The sequence below is a fragment of the Hemicordylus capensis genome, chromosome 7 (genome assembly GCF_027244095.1).
Source record: "Hemicordylus capensis ecotype Gifberg chromosome 7, rHemCap1.1.pri, whole genome shotgun sequence".
In the NCBI taxonomy this organism is placed as follows: domain Eukaryota; kingdom Metazoa; phylum Chordata; class Lepidosauria; order Squamata; family Cordylidae; genus Hemicordylus; species Hemicordylus capensis.
The window spans coordinates 16,771,562-16,786,490 of NC_069663.1; the positions used below are offsets into that span (position 1 = coordinate 16,771,562).

The 14,929-nt window shown below is 46.9% G+C and overlaps 1 protein-coding gene across 7 annotated transcripts in view; it reads left to right on the plus strand.

Annotated features, from left to right (window-relative positions):
* The window catches only part of HIVEP3 (HIVEP zinc finger 3), a 268,460-nt gene that overhangs the window by 166,698 nt on the left and 86,833 nt on the right, over positions 1 to 14,929 (plus strand). The window lies entirely within an intron of this gene.

The following is a 14,929-nucleotide window of genomic DNA, read 5'->3' on the forward strand; positions in this document are numbered from 1 at the left end:
CTGGCATCTCCAGGATAGGGCTAAGAGAGACTGCTGCCTGCAACCTTGGAGAAGCCGCTGCCAGTCTGTGCAGACAATGGATGGACCAATGGTCTGACTCGGTCGAAGGCAGCTTCCTATGTTCCTAAGGCCAAGTGCAAGCACAAGACGGCCAACGAGAGAACTACACAGTAGCAGGGTGGTGACAGGGGTGCTGTCTTTTGTTGTTGTTTGCAGGGATAATTGAAGTGTGCTTTTAACTGATGCTCCCTGTCAATCCTGCGTGTTGGGACTCTTGGTTGTGGCACTTGGGTACTGTTGGAGATAGGGGCATAAGAGTGGAGATGGGGCATAAGAGTGGAGCAACATTTTGGTTTGACTTATGGGACCAGGGGAAGGGGGCAGCTTTGCAGTTTCATCATGTGCGTCTTTACTCAGGAGTAAGGCCCACTGCCAGAGATGTGGGCTTGCTGGGAAAGGTTGAATTGCAATTTTTGTTTTGAAAAACTTCCTCTCATTTATGTAAAATTTGCATTATTTTTTCCCTTTAAACAATTGCTATGCACGTTTTCCTGCTGCCCTAAATAGATTGTGATCAGATTTGTCATGTTTTTGACCTATTTCTCTCTCTCTCTCTCTCTCTCTCTATATATATATATATAGAGAGAGAGAGAGAGAGAGAGAGAGAGAGAGAGAGAGAGTGTGTGTTTAAAGCACCATATCAATTTTGTCTCACTGTATCTCCAAAGTTTTTCAAGCAGCCAAACAGAAACTTTAAAATGGAAAGTTATTTTTCCATGGGAAAACCAAGTATGGGAAAATTGTTCGAGCCCAAATCTCTGCCTGCTGCATTGAATAGGGTTTACTCCTAGAAAATGTTTATGATCATGGCCTTTATTCTATTCTGTGTAGAATTTATTCTACACAGCGTTAGGAGGAGACCAGAGCCCTGTTTAGAAATTACATTATGTGTGTATACAGGTGTCTATACATGTGCATTTTTGTTTTGAATGACCGTGCATTCTTTTTAAGAGTGAGTTTGAGAACAGTGGCCCTCAGATGCAGAGTACAGATAGGATGTCATCTGTTGCTGAACGTGCACTGAGCATAATGTGTGTGAATAACTTGACATTTGTACGTGTGTATACTATATGCAGATTGTATATGTGCTGAGCATACATGGGCTTGTTATATCCTGAGCAGGAAGCCCGGCTAGAGAGAGATGCTTTTAGAATGGCTCTCTTGGATAACAAAGTGGTTGTGATTGTGTGACATTTCGGTGTGATCCGAGGCATGCCTGCTCAGAGGTAGGTCCCACTGAGTTCAATGGGTCTTACCCCCTTGTAAGGTTGTTTAGGATTGCCGCCTTGCTTTGAGATTTTTTTATTTTAAAAAATTCAGGATGGTTGCAAGGAAGAATGTACAGGGAAAGCAATGGGTCTTTTGTCAGCTTAAAGATGAGTAGATTTATTTCCCCTGTTAACTGAGCAAAGAGGCACCTTTTTAAAAGTGGTGATTCTCTTTATTGAGCAGGAGGAGAGCAACTGGCCCTCTCCATCCCCAGCACAGCACCCCTCCAGTGGCTGTTGCTGATGTCTCTCGTGTTTCTTTTTTAGATCATGAGCCCTTTGGGGACAGAGAACTATCTTTATTTTATTTTATTTCTGTGTAAACCGCTCTGGGAAACTTTTGTTGAAAAGCGGTATATAAATATTTGTTGTATTCGTACTGTAGTGCAAGTTACGAAAACCTGCAGTTTCAGAAAGTCTCTTAAGGTGTGTTGATTTTTCGGTAGCAGGCATGGCTACCTTTCTGGAAATTAGGTACAGGAATCGTTATTTGTTTACTTAAAATGTTTTGATACAGCTTCTCTGTTTGTTAAAAACGCCCAAAGCAGTTTACAGGATTCAGTATAAACCATTTAACACACCATCAGCCACTTCAGGAGTTCTGACCCGTCCCATATTTGTGGAAGCAATATACCTCTGAATACCAGAGGGGGGCAAGTACAGGGGAGGGATATTCAAACCATGCTTGTGGGCTCCCAACATCTGGTTGACCACTGGTGGTGGGGAGATAAGCCTTTTGGTCTGTTCCAGCATAATCTTTTCTGGAGGCAGTCAGATGGTTGAAGCCATGGGTGGCAGTCTTTGAAAAATGTTCCAGGCCCCTGGGCCTCAGAAATGTAAAATGACATAAACAAATGTCGAGAGCTGGTGATGCTATAAGACAGCTGTCTGGGAGGATGCTGATGATGCAATACTGAGATGAATTTGTTGCTGTTCTCATTGTCATACTTTGAACAAACTGAAATTTGTTCCACTTTCCAGATCAAGAGTAGAAAAAAACCCTGCTTCATTAGGTCCTCACTTACTTATTTTTATTTATTCTAGTTATTTTTACACTCTTCTTCCAAGGAACCCCGCTCTTCCTCCAAGGAGTACATGGTTATGTTTAGTCTCACAACAACCCTTTGAGGTGGGTTAGATTGAGAGACACATGACTGGCCCAGAGTCTAGTAGAATTAAAAGTTGTGGCTTTAAAAAATAAATAAATCTGGGCTGAGGTGTCGATGCTTTGATGCAGGTTAAAGCCCAGGAACCAACATAGAACGTGGCGCCTTATTTTATTTTTAATGGTTTTTTAAAAATGCATTAAGCCTTATTAAATGAGACATAATGATTTAAGCTGCTTAATTCCAGACAATAGAAATTAATATCACCAGTGATGCTGCCAGAGTTGTGACCTGAAAAGGAAGGGGTGTAGCAGACGGAGGAGAAAGCATGTAGAACTTCATGCCCAGGCTGACGGAGATGGAAAGGGCTGTGTGGAATTCCCTTCCGTCTCCCTTCTTGAGCCTTGGAACTGACCGATGCTTGAGTCGGTTCACCTGGAATAAATGTCCGCTTGTGTTCTAATTTCTGATCTGATCTCTGGACTGCTGACAGGCGACTCATGGCTGGAAAGGAAGCTTTGAGTGTGGGTTTCTCGTGAAATCAAGATTTCCACTGTTGGAAACTAAGAAATGCAGAACATGACCAGCTGCTTTCCTCTCTGCTGCCTCATGTCTGTCTTGGTCTATTATTGGAACTCAGGATCCCCTCGAGCTGCACGCAAGACAGACCTGTTGCTTCTCACTGAACACCGTCTTTTGCTGCTCTGCTGACAGTCTCCAAAAGGCTATAAAGTTGTGTGTGTTTGCTACTGCAATCCACCTCTAGTGGGGAGGGAGGGAGGCAAGGAGGGAGCCTCAGTAGAGCCAATGCCATTTCCATCTCACAATGTTGTAGGAACATAGGAAGCTGCCTGATCAAGGAGTCAGACCCTTGGTCCACCTAGCTCAGCATTGTCTGCACTGACTGGCAGCAGCTCTCCATGGTTTCGGGCAGGAGTCTTTCCCAGCCCTACCTGGAGATGCTGCCACTGCCAGAGATTGGACCTGGGACCTTCTGTGTGCAAGCAGACACTCTGCCACCAAGTCCCCACTTTCACTTGTACTTTCACTTGTAACTCAAAAGATCATGGTTAAAGCTAAGAATGGTCTTCTGTTTTACAAGTGAAAGTTCCTGCAACATTGTGAGAAAGCCATGGGCTGGGAGCCTGCATAAAACTACGTGTGGGGTGTGGATATAGGATCTTGAGGTTGCCCAATTGAAAATTATTGGGATTTGATTCAGGATAAACCTGCTGCTGCTTCTCCAAATCAGTGTTTGCTGCCTGAAGCTGTTGCTGTTGTTAGTCATGTTTCTGTCCCACCATTTCTCCGAGGAATTCAAGCTGGGGCACAATTTTATCCTCACAGTAACAACCCTGCGAGGTAGGTTTGGCAGACAAGGACGCCAAATATGTATATACTGTTTTCCAGCAAAAGTCCCCCAAAGTGATTTACATGGAGAAATAAAAGTAAATAAAGATGACTCCCTGTCCCCAAAGGACTCACAGTCTAAAAAGAAACAGAAGGTAGACACCAGCAACAGCCACTGGAGGGATGCTGTGCTGGGGTTGGATAGAGACAGTTGTTCTCCCCCGCCAATAAAGAGGATTGCTTCTTTTAAAAGGTGCCTCTTTGCTCAGTTAGCAGAAGGATGTTGGCTGGCTCAGAGTCACCCATTCAGCTTGGTGGTTGAGTGAGGACCTGAACTCAGATCCCGATCCAGCACTCTGATTACCATAGACCCTATAACAGGGGTCAGCAAGAACGCTGTTCAGAAGTGGTGTGCTGTCTTCATTTATTCACTCTAAAAGGTTTCAGATGTCAGTAATACGATATTTGCCATATTCATATTAAACTATTTTATGTAAAGTAAATGTTTTTAAAATGCTTAATTTTAAAATAAAAGGCAGATCTTACCAATTTAGTGTGATCCAGTGTAATTCACTGATATGTTAACTGAGCAAAGACACACCTTTTAAAGTGGTGATTCTTTTGTATTTAGCAGGGGGAGAGCAACTGGTCCTATCCATCCCCAGCACAGCATCTCTCAAGTGGCTGTTCCTGGTGTCTAACTTTATGTTTCTGTTTAAGTGCAGTATATAAATACTGGTAGTAGTAATGTTTCAGTTGTCTCTCTGTCTTGTATCTAGTGGGAGTTTACCAAGTTAATGTGAATTAAAATTGACACCTTGTCTCAGCTTTGTTTCTAGACAAGCAAAATTTCTGAGCAACTCCCACTGATAATGTCCACCCCTGGACAGAGAGGTGGAGAAATTCCAGTGTCCCTTTCTGGACATTTGGGAGGAGATGATCTAGCACAGAAGAACAGGCTTCTGCTAAATTAGAGCCTCCTCTCAGGAGCTGGTGTGAGTGCCACTCGAAATACTTCCACGTGCCGCTTTCTGCACCCATGCCACAGCTAGCCTGCCCCTGCCCTGTGATGTAGGGGTGGCCACTGGGTTAAATGAGGGTAAAAGAATGGAGGAGACTTCTGCATGCCTAGCAGTCCTGACAGCTACAGGGATCCTGTCTATTCAGAGAGTGTGTGTGCTGCTGAATAGCAGTCGCTCAGGCAGGGCAACAGCAGAGAAAGGCTACTGCTGATCTGCCCGGGTTGTGGAGAGCTGGTCTTGTGGCAGAGGGCATTAATTGTCCCCGTTGCTAAGCAGGGTCCAACCTGGTTTGCATTTGGATGGGTGACTCTGTATGAGCACACTCTGCTGGAAGATATTCCCCTTAGCCTCTGCTTCTATGCAGAAGATCCCAGATTCAAGTAAGGGCTGGGAGCGACTCCTGCCCGAAACCTTGGAGAGCTGCTGCCAGTCAGTGTGGACTGTACTGAATTAGATGGAGCAATGGTCCTACTCACCAGGTCACTGCTGTTGACTGAAGTGATAGGAACTAGAGGACTGTATTGGGGATTTATACACTTTGTGCTCCTGGCAAGGTGTATTTTTTGGATTCAGTTCACTCATAGTCATTTACATAGTACTTTGTATCTTTAGTGCCTGTATATTAAAGTTTCGTTGAATTGTATATTTTGAATCTTATTTGTTTGACATTGACTCAGTATAAGGACCAGGAGGAGAGCTGGTCTTGTGGTAGCAAGCATGAATTGTCTCCTTTGCTAAGCAGGGTCCACCCTGGTTTGCATTTGAATGGGAGACTACCTGTGAGCACTGTAAGAGATTCCCCTTAGGGGATGGGGCTGCTCTGGGAAGAGCGCCTGCCTGCCTGCATGCAGAAGGGCCCAAGTTCCCTCCCTGGCATCTCCAAGACAGGGCCGAGAGAGACTCCTGCCTGTAACCTTGGAGAAGCTGCTGCCAGTCTATGCAGAAAATATCAAGCTAGATGGACCTCTATGTAAACCGCTTTGTAGACTTTTGTTGAAAAGCGGCATATAAATGTTCATCGTAATAATAATTTGTCGAAACAAGGGTATCCAGCAAGCTGGATGTTTCTGTTCTGTGATGCCGCCTGTGTGTTGCAGTTCCATTGCTGCAATGCATTATTCTCTGCTCTTCCTCCAAGGAGCCCAGAGCGCTGTCCATGTCACGTTTATCCTCACAACGGCCCCGCGAGGTAGGTTAGGCTGAGGGAGAAGTGACTGGCCCCAGGTCACCCGCTGAGTTCCATGGCCGAACCAGGATTTGAACTCGGGTCTCCCCACTCCTAGTCCAACACCATGGCATCGTTGACTGAAGGGTGTGCCTTGTGGTGCTCCAGAAGTTTGCCTCTGCAGAGGAAACGCCACTCCCTTGCCCAGGAGGTGTGGTGCTCATGTGAAGCCATCCCAAGACACGGCTCTGCCTCGTGCGCTGGGCTCAACAGAATCGTTGTGGAATCATGAGCGCGACAGAATCATTGCCTGCCATGTGGAATGCTGCCACTCAGAAGTGTGTTTGGCAGCTCCCAGATGGGATAAGTAATCTCTGAATCAGCCGCGAGGACAGCACCTCTCCCCAGCGAGAGAGCTGTGATTATGAACGGAGCTTCTTTTTACACACACCCCCGGGTCTTTCCTTATTTGCACCTCAGCCAGTTGAGGGCTGGAGCTACACGTGTTGCTCAGCTGGCTTGCCTTCCCTGGCAGCTTGTGGCTTTTTAATGCAAAGCTGTGATCGGGAGTCATCGCCTGGAGTGCTGTGTCCGCTTCTGGGTACTGCCGTTTGAGGAGGATGTAAACAAACGGGAATGGGTGTGGAGGAGGAGGGTGGCGGTGATGGCTGAGCGTCTAGGAGAAGAAGCCCTGTGCGGCGTTCCCTGTAACAGGGATTCCCAGGTCTTGTGGACTACAACTCCCATCATCCCCAGCCAAAGGCCGTTGCGGCTGGGGATGATGGGAGTTGTCATCCACAAGATCCGGGAATCCCTGTTACAGGGGACACTGACCCTGTGAAGGAAAGTTGAAAGAAATGAGTATGTTTTAGCCTGGAGAAGAGAAAATGGAGAAGCAGGGGGATATTACAGCACTCTTGAAATACCTGAAGGACTGTCACATAAGGGGGCAAAGATGATCTCTGCTGCCCCAGAGGGCAGCCTAGGATGTGGACTTAGCCCAGCAATTTAGATGGAGGATAGGTTTCTCAAGGGCTATTAGCCATGGCGAGGGAGGGGCGGTGCTAAATAGAACCTCCATGTTCAGAGGCAATATACTTTTTTGGGGGGGGAGCAGGAGCGTAACAAGGCTGGAGTGGGCCCAGAGTCAAAATTTTAAAATGCCCCCCACCGTCACTGCCTTCCTCTAAATTTTTTAAAAAATATATTCAAGGAAGTTCAGGCGGGCGTTGGGTGGGGGAGACATGTCTCTGGGCCCCCCCTCCTCAAGGCAGGCGGCCTAGAGACAACGGTCTCCTCTTGCCCTATTATAGTTACGCCTGGCGGTGGGCGGGGCTATTGTCCTGCTCTATTTGTTTAATACAGGGTTTCTTAACCTTGGGCCCCCAGATGTTTTTGGACTATGACTCCCATCAGCCACAAAGGCCATATCTGGGGATTATGGGAGTTGTAGTCCAACAACATCTGGGGGCCCAAGGTTAAGAAACCCTTGTCTAATAGGCTTAAATTGTAGGAGAATGAGTTTGGGGTGAACCTCAGAAGAATCTTCTTCACGGTAAGAGCAGTTTGACAATGGAACCAATTCCATATGGGGGCGGGTGGGCTTTCCTTCACTGAAGGTCTTCAGCAGAGGCTGGGCTGCCACCTCATGGGCATGCTGTAGCTCAGGATTTGCTGCATCAAGCAGAAGGTTGGACTAGATGGCCTTTAAAAGCCCCTGGGGCAGGGACATGACACTGATTCTCAGTGGTAGTTGAATCTGTGGCCGCCAGGCAAGGGCAAGCAGAGACCATATGCAGTGAGAGAGATGTTGTGACCAGATGGTTCTGCCCCACTCTTTCAAGATGGCTATAATACAGGCCTCCTCAACTTCGGCCCTCCTGCAGATGTTGGTCTACAACTCCCATAATCCCTGGCTATTGGCCACTGTGACTGGGGATTATGGGAGTTGTAGTCCAAAAACAGTTGGGCGGGCAAAGTTGAGCAGGCCTGCTATAATATAATTGCCTGGTCCACACAATCATCCGAATCCGAGTTTGAAGACGGTACTGACATTAGCGTCACTGTGTGAACCCACACTGAGGTTACTGACGTTGGTTGATGTCCCAAGATGAATCTGAGACTTCTGCCTTGACGTGGGTTCACACAATCATGCTAATATTGGTTACTGACGTCAAACCTCAATTCAGTTGATTGTGTGAACCAGGCCATTGTTTTGTGTTGTAATGTTTTGCGCCTCAAGATTAAGGCAAGATCGTTGTTTGCCCAACGTGTTCTGAGTGTTGTAACTCTTGGTCAGGGGTGACTAATTTTGGCAGGCCTTCCCCAATGTCTCTTTGAGTTTCATTTTGCGGTTTGATAGTTTTACTGGCTTTACTGCTGTATGCTTTTTTGTTTTTGTTTTTTTTGGGTGGGGGGTGGGTGGGTTTGACAGTTGACTGCATTTGTTTTTATTGTATTTCTGTTGCGTTTTGATTTTTTGTGTTAAGTTGCCTTGAAGCCTATTGGAAAAAGGCAGCAAGGAGGAAACCAGTTCTTGCACAAGAGAGACCAGAAATGCCTTGTATGTTGCCTTCTAGTATGAACTAAAGATGTTGGCTAAGCCTCCAGATCCAAACTAATCCTCTGCTGATGTGCCAGGGTTTCTCCATTATGTGCCCATGAGTTGGGGTGCAATTTTCAGTAACCTCTCCTTTGTCCAGTGGCCTCCAGTGCCTCCTGAAACTGTCCCAGCTATGGAAGTTGGGAACATAGGAAGCTGCCATATACTGAGTCAGACCCCAGTCCATCTTGCTCAGTATTGTCTACACAGGCTGGCAGCAGCTTCTCCAAGTTTGCAGGCAGGAGTCTCTCCCAGCCCTATCTTGGAGATGGTGCCAGGGAGGGAACCTGGGCCCTTCTGCATGCAAGCAGGCAGGTGCTCTTCCCAGAGCAGCCCCATCCCCTAAGGGGAATCTCTTACAGTGCTCACAGGTAGTCTCCCATTCAAATGCAAGGCAGGGTGGACCCTGCTTAGCAAAGGGGACAATTCATGCTCGCTCCCACAAGACCGGCTCTGCTCCCATGGATAGCATGGATGGGAGAATCTTGTACACTTAAGTGTAATTTATATCCCTTTTAACCTGTTGTTTTGCTACTTTTACAGTACGTTTCCTGCTTCTTCTTTGTAATACAGTGATTTTCTGTCATTTAAAAAAAAAAAGTCTAAAGGGTGTCAAGCAGTGTTCCCCTCTAACAAGGAATCTCAAATGGTGGGAGCCAGCGTGGTGTAGTGGTTAGAGTGCTGGACTAGGACCGGGGAGATCCGAGTTCAAATCCCCATTCAGCCGTGAAACTAGCTGGGTGACTCTGGGCCAGTCAATTCTCTTTCAGCCTAACCTACTTCACAGGGTTGTTGTGAGGAGAAACCTAAGTATGTAGTACACCGCTCTGGGCTCCTTGGAGGAAGAGCGGGATATAAATGTAGTAGTAATAATAATAATACAACTCCCATCATCCCCAGCCAAAGGCCATTGCAGCTGGGGATGCTGTGAGCTATAGTGAACAACGTCTGGGAATCCCTGTTAGAGGGAACAGTGGTGTCACGGTTGAGCCCATCTTTTACGCAAGCGACTGCCTAGATTGCGCAGTTCCTCATCTTTCTGGAAAGGGCTTTATGTTGACATTAGCAAGAGAAATCCAGAACTCTCTGGTTGGAATGGAGAGCAAGGTCTCTGGACTAGGGAAATGCATGAATCTCGATTCAGCGCACAGATTTGGCACCTTCAGAAGTGAGGAGAGCAGGTCCATGCCTGCTCGCCTGCCGCTCCACGCAGCTTCCCCCAGCACCCCTCGTGCTCCACCGCCGTGCAAGGGGTGCTGGGGGGGTGCCCCACAGCACTCCTCATGCACCACTGCTGCACAAGGAGTGTGGGGTGTGTGTGTGTGTGTATGTGTGCTGCCGCAGCAAGCTGCATGGTGTGGCAGAGGAGCATGTATGGATCTGCTCTCCTCACTTCTGAAGGTGCCGAAGCTGTGCTTCGGATCTGTACACGAATCGAGATTCATGTACATCCCTACTCTCAGCTAAAAGTAGTACCATAGCTTATGCTCTTTCGGGGCAGAAAATGAACCACTGCAGATTTGGGTGCTGTTGTGGTTCTCTTGTGTTAGTGTTCTGTTTTGTTTTAGTTTCGCTTCTAGTCCAGATATCAGTTGTTTTAGTGTGTGTGTGTGTGTGTGAGAATGGTTTGGTAACTTGTTCAGCACCTCCGAACCAATATTGAATAGGTCCCACTATGTTTTATATAGGATGGTGAATGCAAACCTTTTCTGAGTGCTTTGTCACATGGGCAAATGCATACATGGTAAATATTTAACTTGAGGGGGGAAATGTTTATTTTTAAACACTCAATTTGCATGCGCTGATACCACTTCCTCCAGAGCTCTGTCAGTCATATTTGACAAGTGATAGGACAGAATCAGTTTTAAGCCCCAGAAATCCTTTCTACATTGACAGGCATAGTAGGAACAGGAGATGCAGCATTAACTTTTTTCAGGTTTTTGTCTCTCCAAACAGTGCAGAATCGTGAGCATACCATTACATAAATCGGGGGTGCACTCACTTGTAGAATATTCTGTACTATATCGTTTACAAATTTGGTTATCCCATTAAAAACCAACCAACCAGCCCATAACAGTAGTGACAATATCCTAGACCTTAAAACAAACACGCACAGCTTTGTAGTGGGATCTTAAATATGTTTATTTGGGGCCAATTTGTTCAATTGAACTTCATTCCAAATAAGTGTGCTTAAAGTCTCGGAGGTCATTCACACAACCAAAAACTGTGTTCTACCTTCTGTCTCTAGAACTGTGTTCTAGAGATGATCATTCTCATATTGTCCAGTGTTGGGAAAGGAGGTCTTTAAAGGAAACTGAACCCTTTTGAAGCCTTGCACCATCTTGGAAGGTGTGCACAGTATGCTGGGAAGTGTAGCCCTTCCCAGGAATTTCCCCATAAAGCTCTTAAGTAGGGATGTGCAAACTGGCTCGAGGTTGAGCTGGTTCGCCATTGAACCGGTTCGGCTCGACAACCCCCGGGCTGGCTTGGGGCCGGTTTGGGGGTTCTGACTTTTTAATTATTATTTTTTAAACACTCATTGCCGGGTCCAGCTGTCTCCGGGGTTTTTGCTGTCTGTGTGTCTGCAATTTCCCCCTCCATCCTCCCCCCACTCTTAGAGCCGTTTTAGCCCGATTTTTGTCCCTTCCAGCTTTTTCTCCGGTGGCGGTGGCCATTTTGGAGGCTGTGGCATATGCACTCTTGCCATTTGTGTGGCCGCCTCATGAATGAATGGCCCTTGGAAGAGTGTGGGGAGACTGGCCGGGGGGAGGGGGAAATGGCAGACACCCCACACCCCCTGTGGGCGCAGCAGCACCCCCAAAGACCGCCGTACCCGGTGGTGAGTTTTAATTTTTTTTTTAAAAAAAAGAACTTTAGAACCCCTGAACTGCCTCGAATTTGAGACAAGCCTGGGGTCTGTTCTGGGAGGCACAAAACTGAACATGCCCGGTTCGGTTTGAGTCTGGTTCGGACTCGAACTGGGCAAACTGGTTTTGTGCACATCCCTAGTCTTAAAAGAGGGCTCTATCTATCTTAGAGGGCCATCCCGGCACTTAGAAAAGCCCGGTACTGTGCAGAGGCCAGCATAGTGGGAAATGGTTCTCAGACGGAAAGGTGTTTTGTTCTTGTTTTTTGCCAAAGTGGCCCCTGCTTGAAAAATAATGAAGATTACAGTTTAGAAGAAAAGATGCTGTGCGTGGGTGGGTTTGATATTGGTTTATAAAACGATGAATATGGCACAGATATAGAGAAACCCGCCCCCCCCGCCGCTTCTTGTTCTCACCATTCTATTTATTTATTTAAACTGTTTACACCCCCCATTTCCACCAGTGGCCTGCAGTGCTGGGATTTGGGAAACCAACTGAAATTGATTTGTTACTCAAATGACATTGGTTTTGTTACCTAAGATCTGTTGATAGTTCTTCCTTGGAGGAAGAACAGGGTGTAAATGTACACAAATAAATAAGTAAATATAAACCTGTCAGTTGGAGAGTAGGCTGTAAACAAAATAATCTCGAACTTTGCTGAAGCCGCTGCTCCAAAATCCCCAGTGGAACCAGTTGGAATGTGAATACCGTGGCATGAGAAGTAGGAATCTCCACCAGGTTACGCATTGCCTAACCTATGTCTAGACAGAATTCTCACAGGGAATTCCTATTTGTGGAACCTTAGGGTTTCCTCTAATTGGTTCTATAGAGGGAAAGGAAAAATTATTTAGGAACTTAATGTGCAGAGGTGGTTTTATTTATTTATTTATTTTTGCTTCTGACCCTCCTGAGCAGTAATCTAAATCAAGTTATTTCTGCTGTTAATTACTGTTCCAGGAGTGGTATTTTTCACATGCTGAATGTAAGGGATATGGTATGTTTAAATAATTTTTAGCAGGCAAAAGCATTGAGTTGATCCCACTGTCATCCCTCCCATGGTGTCAAATGTGTCTCAACTGGCGCTTTCCATGCGGCTGTAGCTCAGTGGTAGAGCATCTGCTCTTTGCGTGCTGAATGTCCCAGATTCAATCCCCGACATCTCCCGGAGCTTTCCCAGACAGCAGGCTTTACTTTGAGTTTACTGCAAGTTCAAAGTTGCCCCCCAAAACTGACACAAAAAGTGGATATATTTATATAAATTAGGCTACACTCTTAACAGGCAATGAAAAACTCGAATCGTGTGTGAAGTGCTCCCCAATAGCTCACAGGGACTTCGGTGTAAATTTGGCCGATACATGAATGCACACCCTCGGTTCGAGAGGAGATGCGAACTAAAAGCCAGGTGTGAAAACCTTCCAGGTAGGCCTGGGGAAAGGCTCCTGCCTGGAACCTTGGAGAAGCTGCTGTCGGTCAGTGCAGACAATACTGTGCTGGATGATCTGACTCAGTATAAGGCAGCTTCCTATGTTCCTGTCTCAGTGCAGTGCGTACACAGTGATTTTTAAAATGCATGTAGTCTTCCATTCATATGCAACCAGGGCGGACCCTGCTTAGCAAAGAGGACAAGTCATGTGTGAACACTGTAAAATATTCCCCTTAGGGCAGGGTTTCTTAACCTTGGGCCCCCAGATTTTGTTGGACTACAACTCCTGGAATCCCCAGACATGGCCTTTGTGGCTGAGGGTTCTGGGAGTTGTAGTCCAACAACATCTGGGGGCCCAAGGTTAAGAAACCTGGCCTTAGGGGATGGGGCAAGTGGAAGAGCACCTTTCTACTTGCATGCAGAAGGTTCCAAGTCCCCTCCCTGGCATCTCCAAGAACGGGCCTGTAACCCTGGAGAAGCTGCCACCAGTCTGTGTAGATAATACTGAGCTTGAGGGAACAATAGTCTGACTCGGTCCATGGCAGCTGCCTATGTTCCTATATAAGTGACTGGCCCCTAGTCACCCTGTGAGTTTCATGGCTGCACAGGGATTTGAACTCGGGTCCCCCTGGTCTTAGTCCAACACTAGCATGGTATAGTGGTTAGAGATTTGGACTGAGACCCAAATTCTAATCCCTACTCAGCCATGTACCACCCAATGGCACAGTGGGGGAATGACTTGACTACCAAGCCAAAAGTTGCTGGTTTGAATCCCCGCTGGTATGTCTCCCAGACTATGGGAAACTCCTATATTGGGCAGCAGTGATATAGGAAGATGCTGAACGGCATCACCTCACACTGTGTGGGAGGAGGCAAAGGGAAACCCCTCCTGTATTCCACCAAAGACAACCACAGGGCTCTGTGGGCGCCAGGAGTTGACACCGACTCGACGGCACACTTTACCTTTCCTCAGCCATGAAACTCGCTGGGTAGCTCTGGGCCAGACTTACCTCACAGTGTAACCCACACAACAACCCTGTGAGGAAGATAAACACAACCATGTACAACCGGCTCTGGATCCCTTGGAGGGAGAGCGGGACATGAATGTAAGGAAATAAATAAAATACCAGGCTGTATGCAGCTTTCTTGCCACACCTGATGCATGGCAATTTGTGTGCCAGAAAGAACGGGAGACAGTTGTTGCACAGCGGCTGGGCCTGTGTTTTACATTCAGGCATGCAAAAGACAACGTTCGAAACGGCAACCTTGGTGATCTGAAGAACCCGAGAGAAATATTTAAATAGGCTTTGAGTTCTCCAATTTTTAATTTTTTTTTAACCACATACACATACCCTCAACACCCTCCCCGCTAACCAGTCTGTATTTAACTACAGCCTACACTTCCAGTGTTTTGGTTTCGCCTTTGTCTGGCGGTGAACAGCGAGAGGAACCCCAAGTGACTCCCACTTTCATAGAGGATCCTTGCTTGAACTACAAAATGAAATGGGAAGCTCACTCTGGAAGAGACGGAGATTCTGCTGGTAGGTGGTTTGCATGACCTGGGAGGTGGGCTCCATCCAGCTCAGGAGGGGGCTTATGGCACTCCCACTAAAGGTCCAGGTTCACAGCCTGAGGGAGCTTAAAGGTTTAGCAGCGTTGCTGTTTAGGAGAGCTGGTCTTGTGCAGAGGAGAGCTAGTCTTGTCTTGGCGAGCATGGATTGTCCTCTTTGCTAAGCAGGGTCAGCCTTGGTTTGCATTTGGATGGGAGACTATGTGTGAATGCTGTAAGGTATCCCCCTTAGGGAGCTCAGTGGAAGAGCATCTGCCTCTAAAACTAATGCAGAAGGTCCCAGGTTCACTCCCTAGCAGCATCTCTAGTTAGGGCTGGGAGAGAATCCTGCCTGTAACCTTGGAGATCTGCTGCCAATCAGTGTAGACCAGGCCTGCTCAACTTTACCCCACCCCCAGCTGTTTTTGAACTACAGCTCCCATAATCCCCAGCCACCGTGGCCAATAGCCAAGGATTATGGGAGTTGTAGGCCAACATCTGTAGGAGGGTCGAAGTT